This window comes from Salvelinus alpinus, chromosome 13, assembly GCF_045679555.1.
Source record: "Salvelinus alpinus chromosome 13, SLU_Salpinus.1, whole genome shotgun sequence".
Classification (NCBI taxonomy): Eukaryota; Metazoa; Chordata; class Actinopteri; order Salmoniformes; family Salmonidae; genus Salvelinus; species Salvelinus alpinus.
The window spans coordinates 13,074,320-13,088,629 of record NC_092098.1 but is presented as its reverse complement, the minus strand read 5'-3'; the positions used below and the strand labels follow the sequence as shown (position 1 = coordinate 13,088,629).

At 46.7% G+C, this 14,310-nt stretch overlaps 1 protein-coding gene across 2 annotated transcripts in view; it reads left to right on the top strand.

Annotated features, from left to right (window-relative positions):
• LOC139537134 (gamma-aminobutyric acid receptor subunit alpha-3-like) overlaps positions 1–14,310 on the top strand; it is a 160,878-nt gene that overhangs the window by 56,929 nt on the left and 89,639 nt on the right. The gene's annotated exons all lie outside the window — the stretch shown is intronic.

Here is a 14,310-nt window from a genome sequence, read left to right as displayed (position 1 = left end):
ATGATGTCAGGCAAAGAGGCACTGAGTTTGAAGGTAGGCCTTGTTTTAATGACTCCAACCAATGTTTATTCAAACTTCCGACTTCAACTGTATATGATATGTACTGTATACAGCAACTCCATGGAATTAATGTAATTTACAGCTCAGTTTTAAAAGACATTTTACTGTCAAATAAATGTAAGAAAGAGAAGGTAAGGGGTTGAAGAGGGAAGGGAAAGTGAGAGAGTGATAGCGGAGATGAGGACAGACAGGGTTAGAAAGATGGATAGAGATTAAGGAAGTTGAGGTTACTGTTGGAAAGAGTCTGATTGTCAAGTGGGGTGAGAGAGAGATAGAGAGAGAGAGAGAGAGAGAGAGAGAGAGAGAGAGAGAGAGAGAGAGAGAGAGAGAGAGAGAGAGAGAGAGAGAGAGAGAGAGAGAGAGAGATAGAGAGAGAGAGAGAGAGAGAGAGAGAGAGAGAGAGAGAGAGAGAGAGAGAGAGAGAGAGAGAGAGAGAGAGAGAGCGAGAGAGAGAGAGAGAGAGAGAGAGAGAGAGAGAGAGAGAGAGAGAGAGAGAGAGAGAGAGAGAGAGAGAGAGAGAGAGAGAGAGAGAGAGAGAGAGAGAGAGAGAGAGAGAGGTCACGATCAGATGAGCTCCTGCATTTTTCAGCATTTTCTTTAAAAAAGATACATTTAGAGTTAGATAAACTTGGATTTTTTGTCAGGAACACATACAGGATGCTACCCTCTACAACATAACCCTCACTTCAAATCAAAACTTGAAACCTACAACCTGATTTTGGACGGAATTACAGAATCACGTGAAAAGTTCACAAATACCAAGGATTAATTATTCTATACAGCAAATTCTCTGGAAAACAACAGAAACCTGAGAACACCACCCAACCTGGAACTGAGTGAGTAATGTTTAGTCTGAAACTATATTCTATTTCCAAAAGCCAAGAAGAATAATACATGACATTACTTTATAAGGACTGAATAGTAACATAACTCTGCCAAGCTTGATACAACTTCATCTAGCACTTAAGTGTCAAGTGAGAGGTGTCAAAGCCCATTAGCCCAACAATGGCAGGAGAGTCGAATAGTCTACCCCAACCAAATGGAGAGGCCTTAGAAGCTGCCTCCCGCTGTTCAGAGGTAATTAAAATACAGTACCCTGTCATTGTAAAGAATGATAAGGCAAGAAAAGATCACAAAATGAAGCTCCTTATGGAAAATCAAGAGACACTTTTTGCTGACTATTACAAAAATGGGAACATCAGCAACCTTATCTTCTACACAAACCATCCAGTGGCATGGCACAGTGCTATATTAGCACACTACCCCTTTGTTAAGAGAGGGGGGGTTAACGAGGGGTGGAAACTCAGGATACTTGACAACGAGGACTCTGAGTCAGCTAATATAAATCTATATAAGTCTGGAACAGTAATGGTACAGGGCAATCACAAACAGTTTCAGCTGGACTTTCACCAAATCAAAGAATTAGCCCAGCAGGAGAAGCTCTCCCTTGATAAAGATACCCCCACCCCAAGCGGGTCAGACCAGACGTCTTCATCATATAACCACACAGACGAGCAACCCTCAGCAGACAGTCAACCTCCCAGTACAGAGTACTTCTCCCTCATTGAAATGAAGGATAAATTCACCCAGCTGGAGGTAAGGCAGGTGGAGCTGGAACAGCAGGTGATCACACTCCAGTCAGCACAGACCCAGACAACAGTCCAGCACAACAACACCCCCTTAACCAGACCTGGAGAGCCGGAGGTGGAGAAAGACATATCTGCACTATGGACAGTGGTGAGACAACATCAACAGGAGAAAGAGCAGGAGCAGGAGAAGAACAGAGCACTAGAGGAGAGGATCAGACTACAGGAGGAGAGGGAGAGGGGGATGGAGGAGAGGATCAGACTACAGGAGGAGAGGGAGAAGGGGATGGAGGAGAGGATCAGACTACAGGAGGAGAGGTTGAGGGGGATGGCATGTGACAGAGAACAACCCACTAGGGAGGTGGCCATCCCCACAGAGACGCCAGCAGAACAGCCCACCTCAGCACCCGACAAAAGTCTCGACACCACAGCAGAACAGTCCACACCAGACCCTGACCATAGAAACGACATCACAACAGAACAGACAAAAGAAAAACCCCAAGCCCAGCAGCTCTCACCCCCTCTGAGCACCCCCCCTGTCAGCCACCCTGATAGCCCTCCTGACAACCCCCCCACACCCACTGAGGACAAACACAAGACACAGATTGTCCTTCTTATGGACTCAAATGGGAAATATATAGAAGAAAAAAAACTTTTTCCCAAACACAGTGTGTCTAAACTCTGGTGTCCAAACACCCAGCGCGCCCTAGACCTTCTGTCTGAGGACAAACTAGGCTCACCTAGCCACATAATAATACACACAGGCACAAACGACCTGAGAGCACAGCAGGAAAGGGTGGCCACAGCACTGAAGGGAGTGATCGAAAAAGCTTCTTCTACTTTCCCCAACGCACAAGTGGTTATCTCCACCCTGCTACCACGAAAAGACTTCCACCCTGCTACAATACAGCGGGTAAACGCAAGCATCTCCCGTGACTGTGCCTCAAAACCAAATGTTTTTCTGGCCCACCACTCCACCCTGGACTTGAACAGCCTCTATGACCAGGTCCACCTCTACAAGGCAGCAGTGCCCACCTTTGCCCGGACTCTAAAGGACATCGCTCTCAAACGCAGCCCCAACACTTCACACAGGAGCAACAGATCAATAGACACCCCACCAAGACCAGCGAGACACCCTCCAAGACCCCCCCCTGGACCTACACACCCCCCCCACATCAACCATGCCCACACCCAATTTAGGCCCCCTCAGATCAGACCTATGCCACTCCTGCCCACCCCATGCACCCCACCCCCGCAAAGAGGGCATCAACATGGAAGTCACACATACGCCCAGGTAGTGAGCGGGCAAACAGGCCCAACCCCCACTCTTACACTCGCCCAAGCCAACGGCATGTACCAGATGCTCAGCAGGCTCTGCTCACACTTACTGGCCTGAGGCCAAACCACACGGCCAACAACATTGGACACTTTATGGAACAAAAAGCCTTCACTATATCATCCTGGAATATCCAAGGCCTGAGGTCATCTGCCTTTGGCCTAAAGAGCAGGAACCCGGACTTCACCAAAGAAATCGGTAATGCAGACATTGTCATCCTGCAAGAAACCTGGTACAGAGGAGACGGACCCACTGGTTGCCCTCTAGGTTACAGAGAACTGGTAGTCCCATCCACCAAACTACCAGGTGTGAAACAGGGAAGGGACTCAGGGGGAATGCTAATTTGGTATAGAGCAGACCTAACTCACTCCATTAAACTAATCAAAACAGGAACATTTTACATTTGGCTAGAAATTCAAAAGGAAATTATCTTAACAGAGAAAAATGTCCTCCTGTGTGCTACCTATATCCCCCCACTAGAATCCCCATACTTTAATGAAGACAGCTTCTCCATCCTGAATGAGGAAATCAATCATTTCCAGGCCCAGGGACATGTATTAGTCTGTGGCGACCTAAATGCCAGAACTGGACAAGAACCTGACACCCTCAGCACACAGGGGGACAAACACCTACCTGGAGGTGACAGCATTCCCTCCCCCATATGCCCCCCTAGGCACAACTATGACAACATAACCAACAAAAACGGGTCACAACTCCTGCAGCTCTGTCGCACGCTGGGTATGTACATAGTCAATGGTAGGCTTCGAGGGGACTCCTATGGTAGGTTCACCTATAGCTCATCTCTTGGCAGTAGCACTGTAGACTACTTTATCACTGACCTCAACCCAGAGTCTCTCAGAGCGTTCACAGTCAGCCCACTGACACCCCTATCAGACCACAGCAAAATCACAGTCTACTTGAACAGAGCAATACTCAATCACGAGGCATCAAAGCCAAAGGAACTGAGTAACATTAAGAAATGCTATAGATGGAAGGAATGCAGTTTGGAAATCTACCAAAAAACAATTAGACAACAGCAAATTCAATCCCTTTTAGACAACTTCCTGGGTAAAACGTTCCACTGCAATAGTGAAGGTGTAAACTTGGCAGTAGAAAATCTTAACAGTATATTTGACCTCTCAGCTTCCCTATCAAACCTAAAAATCTCAAATAGAAAACCGAAGAAAATGAACAACAATGACAAATGGTTTGATGACGAATGCAAAAATCTAAGAAATAAATTGAGAAACCTGTCCAACCAAAAACATAGAGACCCGGAAAACCTGAGTCTACGCCTTCACTATGGTGAATCACTAAAACAATACAGAAATACACTACGGAAAAAGAAGGAACAGCACGTCAGAAATCAGCTCAATGTAATTGAAGAATCCATAGACTCTAACCACTTCTGGGAAAATTGGAAAACACTAAACAAACAACAACACGAAGAATTATCTATCCAAAATGGAGATGTATGGGTAAACCACTTCTCCAATCTTTTTGGCTCTATAACAAAGAATAAAGAGCAAAAACATATACATGATCAAATACAAATCCTTGAATCAACTATTAAAGACTACCAGAACCCACTGGATTCTCCAATTACCTTGAACGAGTTACAGGACAAAATAAAAACCCTCCAACCCAAAAAGGCCTGTGGTGTTGATGGTATCCTTAATGAAATGATCAAATATACAGACAACAAATTCCAATTGGCTATACTAAAACTCTTTAACATCGTCCTTAGCTCTGGCATCTTCCCCAATATTTGGAACCAAGGACTGATCACCCCAATCCACAAAAGTGGAGACAAATTTGACCCCAATAACTACCGTGGAATATGCATCAACAGTAACCTTGGGAAAATACTCTGCATTATCATTAACAGCAGACTCGTACATTTCCTCAATGAAAACAATGTACTGAGCAAATGTCAAATTGGCTTTTTACCAAATTACCGTACAACAGACTATGTATTCACCCTACACACCCTAATTGACAACCAAACAAACCAAAACAAAGGCAAAGTCTTCTCATGCTTTGTTGATTTCAAAAAAGCCTTCGACTCAATTTGGCATGAGGGTCTGCTATACAAATTGATGGAAAGTGGTGTTGGGGGAAAAACATACGACATTATAAAATCCATGTACACAAACAACAAGTGTGCGGTTAAAATTGGCAAAAACACACACATTTCTTCACACAGGGTCGTGGGGTGAGACAGGGATGCAGCTTAAGCCCCACCCTCTTCAACATATATATCAACGAATTGGCGAGGGCATTAGAACAGTCTGCAGCACCTCGCCTCACCCTACTAGAATCCGAAGTCAAATGTCTACTGTTTGCTGATGATCTGGTGCTTCTGTCACCAACCAAGGAGGGCCTACAGCAGCACCTAGATCTTCTGCACAGATTCTGTCAGACCTGGGCCCTGACAGTAAATCTCAGTAAGACCAAAATAATGGTGTTCCAAAAAAGGTCCAGTCGCCAGGACCACAAATTCCATCTAGACACCGTTGCCCTAGAGCACACAAAAAACTATACATACCTCGGCCTAAACCTCAGCACCACAGGTAACTTCCACAAAGCTGTGAACGATCTGAGAGACAAGGCAAGAAGGGCATTCTATGCCATCAAAAGGAACATAAATTTCAACATACCAATTAGGATCTGGCTAAAAATACTTGAATCAGTCATAGAGCCCATTGCCCTTTATGGTTGTGAGGTCTGGGGTCCGCTCACCAACCAAGATTTCACAAAATGGGACAAACACCAAATTGAGACTCTGCATGCAGAATTCTGCAAAAATATCCTCCGTGTACAACGTAGAACACCAAATAATGCATGCAGAGCAGAATTAGGCCGATACCCACTAATTATCAAAATCCAGAAAAGAGCCGTTAAATTCTACAACCACCTAAAAGGAAGCGATTCCCAAACCTTCCATAACAAAGCAATCACCTACAGAGAGATGAACCTGGAGAAGAGTCCCCTAAGCAAGCTGGTCCTGGGGCTCTGTTCACAAACACATACACACCCCACAGAGCCCCAGGACAACAGCACAATTAGACCCAACCAAATCATGAGAAAACAAAAAGATAATTACTTGACACATTGGAAAGAATTAACAAAAAAACAGAGCAAACTAGAATGCTATTTGGCCCTAAACAGAGAGTACACAGTGGCAGAATACCTGACCACTGTGACTGACCCAAACTTAAGGAAAGCTTTGACTATGTACAGACTCAGTGAGCATAGCCTTGCTATTGAGAAAGGCCGCCGTAGGCAGACATGGCTCTCAAGAGAAGACAGGCTATGTGCTCACTGCCCACAAAATGAGGTGGAAACTGAGCTGCACTTCCTAACCTCCTACCCAATGTATGACCATATTAGAGACACATATTTCCCTCAGATCACACAGATCCACAAAGAATTCGAAAACAAATCCAATTTTGATAAACTCCCATATCTACTGGGTGAAATTCCACAGTGTGCCATCACAGCAGCAAGATTTGTGACCTGTTGCCACAAGAAAAGGGCAACCAGTGAAGAACAAACACCATTGTAAATACAACCCATATTTATGTTTATTTATTTTAACTTGTGTGCTTTAACCATTTATACATTGCTACAACACTGTATATATATAATATGAAATTTGTAATGTCTTTATTGCTTTGAAACTTCTGTATGTGAAATGTTTTCTGTTAATTTTTATTGTTTATTTCACTTTTGTATATTATCTACCTCACTTGCTTTGGCAATGTTAACACATGTTTCCCATGCCAATAAAGCCCCTTGAATTGAATTGAATATTGAATTGAATTGAATTGAGAGAGAGAGAGAGAGAGAGAGAGAGAGAGAGAGAGAGAGAGAGAGAGAGAGAGAGAGAGAGAGAGAGAGAGAGAGAGAGAGAGAGAGAGAGAGAGAGAGAGAGAGAGAGAGAGAGAGAGAGAGAGAGAGAGAGAGAGAGAGAGAGAGAGAGAGAGAGAGAGAGAGAGAGAGAGAGAGAGAGAGAGAGAGAGAGAGAGAGAGAGAGAGAGAGAGAGAGAGAGAGAGAGAGAGAGAGAGAGAGAGAGAGAGAGAGAGAGAGAGAGAAAATAAAAAATATCTGGCCCTGATCCCAGTGTGGAGAGAGCACAGCACTGGCTGTCTGGCCAGATGGGGACACATACAGTGCATTCTGAAAGTATTCAGACCTCTTGACTTCAAAATTCAAAAACCTAAATATCACATTTACATAAGTATTCAGTACTTTGTTGAAGCAGGTTTGGCAGTGATTACAGTCTCATGTCTTGGGTATGACACTACAAGCTTGGCACACCTTTATTTGGAGAGTTTCGCCCATTCTTCTCTGCAGATCCTCTCAAGCTCTGTCAGGTTGGATGGGTAGCGTCACTGCGCAGCTATTTTCAGGTCTCTATAGAGATGTTCGATTGGGTTCAAGACTGGGCTCTGGCTGGGCCACTCAAGGAATTTCAGAGACTTGTCCCAAAGCCACACCTGTATTGTCTTGGCTGTGTGCTTAGGGCCGTTGTCCTGTTGGAAGGTGAACCTTTGGCCCAGTCTGAGGTCCTGAGTGCTCTGGAGCAGGACCTTTTCATCAAGGATCTCTCTGTACTTTTCTCTGTTCATCTTTCCCTTGATCCTGACTAGTCTCCCAGTCCCTGCCACTGAAAAACATCCCCACAGCATGATGCTGCCACCACCATGCTTCATGATGCCAGGTTTCCTCCAGATGTGATGCTTGGCATTCAGGCCAAAGAGTCCAATCTTGGTTTTATCAAATCAGAGAATCTTGTTTCTCATGGTATGAGAGTCCTTTAGGTGCATGTTGGAAAACCCCAAGCGGACTGTCATGTGCCTTTTACTGAGGAGTGGCTTCCGTCTGGCCACTCTACCATAAAGGCCTGATTTTGTGGAGTGCTGCAGAGACGGTTGTCCTTCTGGAAGGTTGTCCTTCTTCTCCCATCTCCACAGAGGAACTCTGGGGAGCTCTGTCAGAGTGACCATCGGGTTCTTGGTCACCTCCCTGACCATTGCCCTTCTCCCCCGATTGCTCAGTTTGGCCTGGTGGCTAGATCTAGGAAGAGTCTTGGAGGTTCCAAACTTCTTCCTTTTTAAGAATGATGGAGGCTACTGTGTTTTTGGGGACCTTCAATGCTGCAGACATTTTTCGGTACCCTTCCCCAGATCTGTGCCTCAACCCAATCCTGTCTCGGAGCTCTACGGATAATTCCTTCGACCTCATGGCTTGGTTTTTGCTCTGACATGCACTGTCAACTGTGGGACATTATATAGATGGGTGTGTGCCTGTCACGGCCGTCGTTGAAGTAAGTGGACAAAAGCGCAGCGTCGTGAGCGTACATTTTCCCTTTATTTAAAATGACGGCAACAAAACAAAACAAACTACCGTGAAGCTTAAGGGCTACAGTGCCACAAACAAAGACAACTACCCACAACGAAAGGAGGGGAAAGGTCAGGGGTCATCTCTAAGGTCAGGGCGTGACAGAGGGTCTGAATAGTTTGCTAATGCACTGTATGTGAGACTCGATTGTATGTTCCTGTCACTGACTCACAACATCCCACAGACAAGACTTTTGTCAGTTTGGTCATGGCAAGATCAACACATTTGTTTTGTTTTTATAAAGCTGCTTGTTTACAAGGATGTTTGAGAGTGATGCTTGTTCCAGTTTCCTGGATAGCCTTATAGAAGTCAGCAGAACAGATTTGAAATGGGGAACGATAGTGGCTGCTGTTTCTATAGCAGGTTTTAACTTCTGAAGGAAAGGGAAAAGCAGACAAATGGTGTTATTTAGTGGCTGCTCCCTGGTACTGTAGATGTGATAGCAGAATCTCTAAAAAATTTCTCATCTTTTAATTCTCTCCCTCACGCCTTTTTTGTATTGGACTGTACTCACTGTAAACTCTGAGTACTGTTTAAGATTCAGTGTTTGACCATTGCATTTATCTGCCAGCGAGGCCAGAGATTCTACATGGGCAGAGTGTGTTCCTAATAAAAGTCTGAGTTTACTGAGCCGTGAGTCTTCTTCAGAAGAGAACGCCCAACACGCATCCGTCCCTCATTAGCTTCAATTAGATAAAAGAAGAATGAACAGAAATGTTGGTCGTTATTGAGCTGCGACGTGGCATCTGCCCCTGGGTCAATCAATGCTGCATTAGCAACCATTGTTCAACCTGTTCCCTTACTCTCCTGGAGGCCTTATCTCCTCTGAGCACAGACAACTGGAAGCACTGAAAAGACAAGGCCAACAAAGGAAATCAGCCATATTGTGAAGCCATTGAATGATAGCAAGCATTTCTTTGTCGTATACAATGTGTCGTGTGATATGCTGCATATTAGTATCAATAGGTTGGTGACGGGCTGGGGCTGAGGAGATGTGTGAGTGGGTTGGCTAGGGAGGGTGTTTACCCTTGGTACTGATGGGTGGCAGTAGGGGGTTGGTTGATTCTGGAATAGAAATGTTGTTAATTAAGAGTTTATTGATGAGGGCATGTACCCCCTCCATGTCATTCATACCCCCCTGTTGGAGGTAGATGGCGGTTGTCTTTCCTTTAATTTCCCCTTGCCATAGTAAGTAAATGAAGCAGGGCCCCTGTAGCTACAGCACGCTGGGGAGAATCATCAGCTTTCAAAATGTCATTTGTAGGCAGCTCCGACCGGGCCCACTAATCCTCTCCATTGGATTCTGGCAGCCTCCGGTACCCAGTAGCAAAACATGTGTGGCGTGTGGCGTGTGGCGCCGTGTGGCGTGGGCCCAGCCACTCCAGCAGCGGACAGATATCGGGGTCCTTATCAGTCAATCAGTAACAAGCCTCCCTATAAGCCCCCACGGCACACTCCAGAGAGCGGGAGGGAGCGAGAGAGCGGAGGAGGAAGGAGAGTTGTGCGTGTGGGGGATTGGGGGAAGCTTTCTGAGGATGCAGGCCCTCTTAAAGCTCAAGGAATTTAATTAGATGTTGGTGGAGTTATACCCAGTGCGGCTCTTTTTCCTTCCCTCTCTCTCCCCCTCTCCTCCTCCCTCCCTCTCTCTCTCTCTCTCCTTCTCTCTCCTTTCCTTCTCTCTCTCTCTCTCCCTCTCCCTCTCTCCTTCTTCCCCCCTCTCTCTCTCCTCCTTTCCCTCTCTCCTTCTCTCATTTTCCCTCATCTCTCTCTCATCTCCTCTCATCCCCACCTTTTCTCTCTTTCTTTCTCTCTCCCTCTCTCGTTCTCTCCTTTCCCCCCATATCTCTCGCTCTCCTCTCCTTTTCTCTCTTGCTCACTCTCTTTCTCTCTTGCCCTCTCACCCCCCCCCTCTCTCCCTCTCTCCTTCTCCCCTCTCTCCTTCTCCCCTCTCTCCCCCTCTCTCTCTCCCTCTCTCCTTCTCCCCTCTCTCTCTCCCTCTCTCCTTCTCCCCTCTCTCTCTCTCCCTCTCCTTCTCCCCTCTCTCTCTCTCCCTCTCCTTCTCCCCTCTCTCTCTCTCCCTCTCCCCCACCTTACCCTATCTCCTTCTCCCCTCTCTCTCTCACCCTATCTCCTTCTCCCCTCTCTCTCTCACCCTCTCTCCCTCTCCCCTCTCTCTCTCACCCTATCTCCTTCTCCCCTCTCTCTCTCACCCTATCTCCTTCTCCCCTCTCTCTCTCACCCTATCTCCTTCTCCCCTCTCTCTCTCACCCTATCTCTCTCTCTCACCCTATCTCTCTCTATCTCTCTCTCTCCCCCTATCTCTCTCTCTCACCCTATCTCTCTCTCTCACCCTATCTCTCTCTCTCACCCTATCTCTCTCTCTCACCCTATCTCTCTCACCCTATCTCTCTCTCTCTCTCTCTCTCTCTCTCTCTCTCTCTCTCTCTCTCTCTCTCTCTCTCTCTCTCTCTCTCTCTCTCTCTCTCTCTCTCTCTCTCTCTCTCTCTCTCTCTCTCTCTCTCTCTCTCTCTCAATTCAATTCAATTCAATTCAATTCAAGGGGCTTTATTGGCATGGGAAACATGTGTTAACATTGCCAAAGCAAGTGAGGTAGATATTATACAAAAGTGAAATAAACAATACAAATTAACAGTAAACATTACACATACAGAAGTTTCAAAACAATAAAGACATTACAAATGTTATATTATATATATACAGTGTTGTAACAATGTACAAATGGTTAAAGCACACAAGTTAAAACAAATAAGCATAAATATGGGTTGTATTTACAATGGTGTTTGTTCTTCACTGGTTGCCCTTTTCTTGTGGCAACAGGTCACAAATCTTGCTGCTGTGATGGCACACTGTGGAATTTCTCCCAGTAGATATGGGAGTTTATCAAAATTGGATTTGTTTTCAAATTCTTTGTGGATCTGTGTAATCTGAGGGAAATATGTCTCTCTAATATGGTCATACATTGGGCAGGAGGTTAGGAAGTGCAGCTCAGTTTCCACCTCATTTTGTGGGCAGTGTGCACATAGCCTGTCTTCTCTTGAGAGCCATGTCTGCCTACGGCGGCCTTTCTCAATAGCAAGGCTATGCTCACTGAGTCTGTACATAGTCAAAGCTTTCCTTAAGTTTGGGTCAGTCACAGTGGTCAGGTATTCTGCCACTGTGTACTCTCTGTTTAGGGCCAAATAGCATTCTAGTTTGCTCTGTTTTTTTGTTAATTCTTTCCAATGTGTCAAGTAATTATCTTTTTGTTTTCTCATGATTTGGTTGGGTCTAATTGTGCTGTTGTCCTGGGGCTCTGTGGGGTGTGTTTGTGTTTGTGAACAGAGCCCTAGGACCAGCTTGCTTAGGGGACTCTTCTCCAGGTTCATCTCTCTGTAGGTGATGGCTTTGTTATGGAAGGTTTGGGAATCGCTTCCTTTTAGGTGGTTGTAGAATTTAACGGCTCTTTTCTGGATTTTGATAATTAGTGGGTATCGGCCTAATTCTGCTCTGCATGCATTATTTGGTGTTCTACGTTGTACACGGAGGATATTTTTGCAGAATTCTGCATGCAGAGTCTCAATTTGGTGTTTGTCCCATTTTGTGAAATCTTGGTTGGTGAGCGGACCCCAGACCTCACAACCATAAAGGGCAATGGGCTCTATGACTGATTCAAGTATTTTTAGCCAGATCCTAATTGGTATGTTGAAATTTATGTTCCTTTTGATGGCATAGAAGGCCCTTCTTGCCTTGTCTCTCAGATCGTTCACAGCTTTTTGGAAGTTACCTGTGGTGCTGATGTTTAGGCCGAGGTATGTATAGTTTTTTGTGTGCTCTAGGGCAAATCTCTCTCTCTCTCTCTCTCTCTTCTATGTTGCTCTGCTGTGTTTATCAATCAGACCTGATTCATTTTCAGCAGAGGCCCCTTTGGCTTTGACTGGTGTCTGAGATGATTGGATGTGAAATACAAATAGTAGTTCATACGTCAAGGTGCCACACGCATGCACACACACACACACATACACACGTACAAAAGTGATGTTCTGTCTGTCCTTCCTTTTATGACATTGCCTTAACTGTGCTGTTAGTACTGGTATACTGACAATGAGATTTCAGATGGACAGCTAATGTACCCATCCCTTGAAACATCACAATTTCTAGTCTGTCTGCCAGTTGAGGGCTTGTGTTTGTTTATCCTTATAGTGTACTATGTGAGGGTAGACATACCTGTATAATGTATTTGAATGCACAGTGACCAGCTGCACATGTAAGGCTGTATGTATGTGTGTTCATGTGAGAGTGTTTATGGGCGGTGCATGCCTGCGTATAAATGACTTTGGCTGCTAGCTATTAGTGGCCCTCAGACATTCTTGTTGATAGGGGTAATCTGGAGACAGGTCAGAGGTCAGTCCCTCAGGGGCTCTGAGTTTGATTGAAAATGGCACTCATTAGCTCATCTATGGTGCCCTCTCCGTCTCACCAGCACATTGTTCACTGGGGAACGGTGGCCAGGCCCACAAAGAGATAATTGCTCTGGCATATTTAAGGTAATTAAGGAAGCGGAGGTTGACTGCATATTCAGGACCTCGTTTGTCACTTGTGGGATATTATGCAGAATGAAGGAGGAAAAAACCCAGAGGCAGAGTTTGCAGCAGCTCTGTGACTGTGAGTTGTCTGTCGGCAGCAGCTCTGTGACTGTGAGTTGTCTGTCGGCAGCAGCTCTGTGACTGTGAGTTGTCTGTCGGCAGCAGCTCTGTGACTGTGAGTTGTCTGTCGGCAGCAGCTCTGTGACTGTGAGTTGTCTGTCGGCAGCAGCTCTGTGACTGTGAGTTGTCTGTCGGCAGCAGCTCTGTGACTGTGAGTTGTCTGTCGGCAGCAGCTCTGTGACTGTGAGTTGTCGGTGCGGCAGCAGCTCTGTGACTGTGAGTTGTCGGTCGGCAGCAGCTCTGTGACTGTGAGTTGTCTGTCGGCAGCAGCTCTGTGACTGTGAGTTGTCGGTCGGCAGCAGCTCTGTGACTGTGAGTTGTCGGTCGGCAGCAGCTCTGTGACTGTGAGTTGTCGGTCGGCAGCAGCTCTGTGACTGTGAGTTGTCTGTCGGCAGCAGCTCTGTGACTGTGAGTTGTCGGTCGGCAGCAGCTCTGTGACTGTGAGTTGTCGGTCGGCAGCAGCTCTGTGACTGTGAGTTGTCGGTCGGCAGCAGCTCTGTGACTGTGAGTTGTCGGTCGGCAGCAGCTCTGTGACTGTGAGTTGTCGGTCGGCAGCAGCTCTGTGACTGTGAGTTGTCTGTCGGCAGCAGCTCTGTGACTGTGAGTTGTCGGTCGGCAGCAGCTCTGTGACTGTGAGTTGTCGGTCGGCAGCAGCTCTGTGACTGTGAGTTGTCGGTCGGCAGCAGCTCTGTGACTGTGAGTTGTCGGTCGGTGTCACGCTGGTATGAATGATTCGGGAGACAGGCGCAAATTACGGTGTGCCGTAAGTTCCGGAGGGATCCGTGACAGTACCCTCCCCCCCACCCGATGCGCTGCACCTGCAGCGCAACAACACCTGCCTCGAGGACGATCACAGGAACGCAGTGTGGGTTGATCAGGACCCGATGCAGCTGCCGAAGTTGCGGCGGCGTAGGACGGACCAGTAAGTGGCATTTGACGGACCGGTTGTGATGGCGTCGGACGGGCCAGTCGTGGCTGCTGAAGTGGCGTCGGACGGGCCAGTCGTGGCTGCTGAAGTGGCGTCGGACGGGCCAGTCGTGGCTGCTGAAGTGGCGTCGGACGGGCCAGTCGTGGCTGCTGAAGTGGCGTCGGACGGGCCAGTCGTGGCTGCTGAAGTGGCGTCGGACGGGCCTGTTGTGGCGACGTCGGACAGCCCAGTTGCAGCTGCCGAAGTTGCGGTGGGGCCAGACGGACCAGTCGCAGCGTCGTCGGACGGGC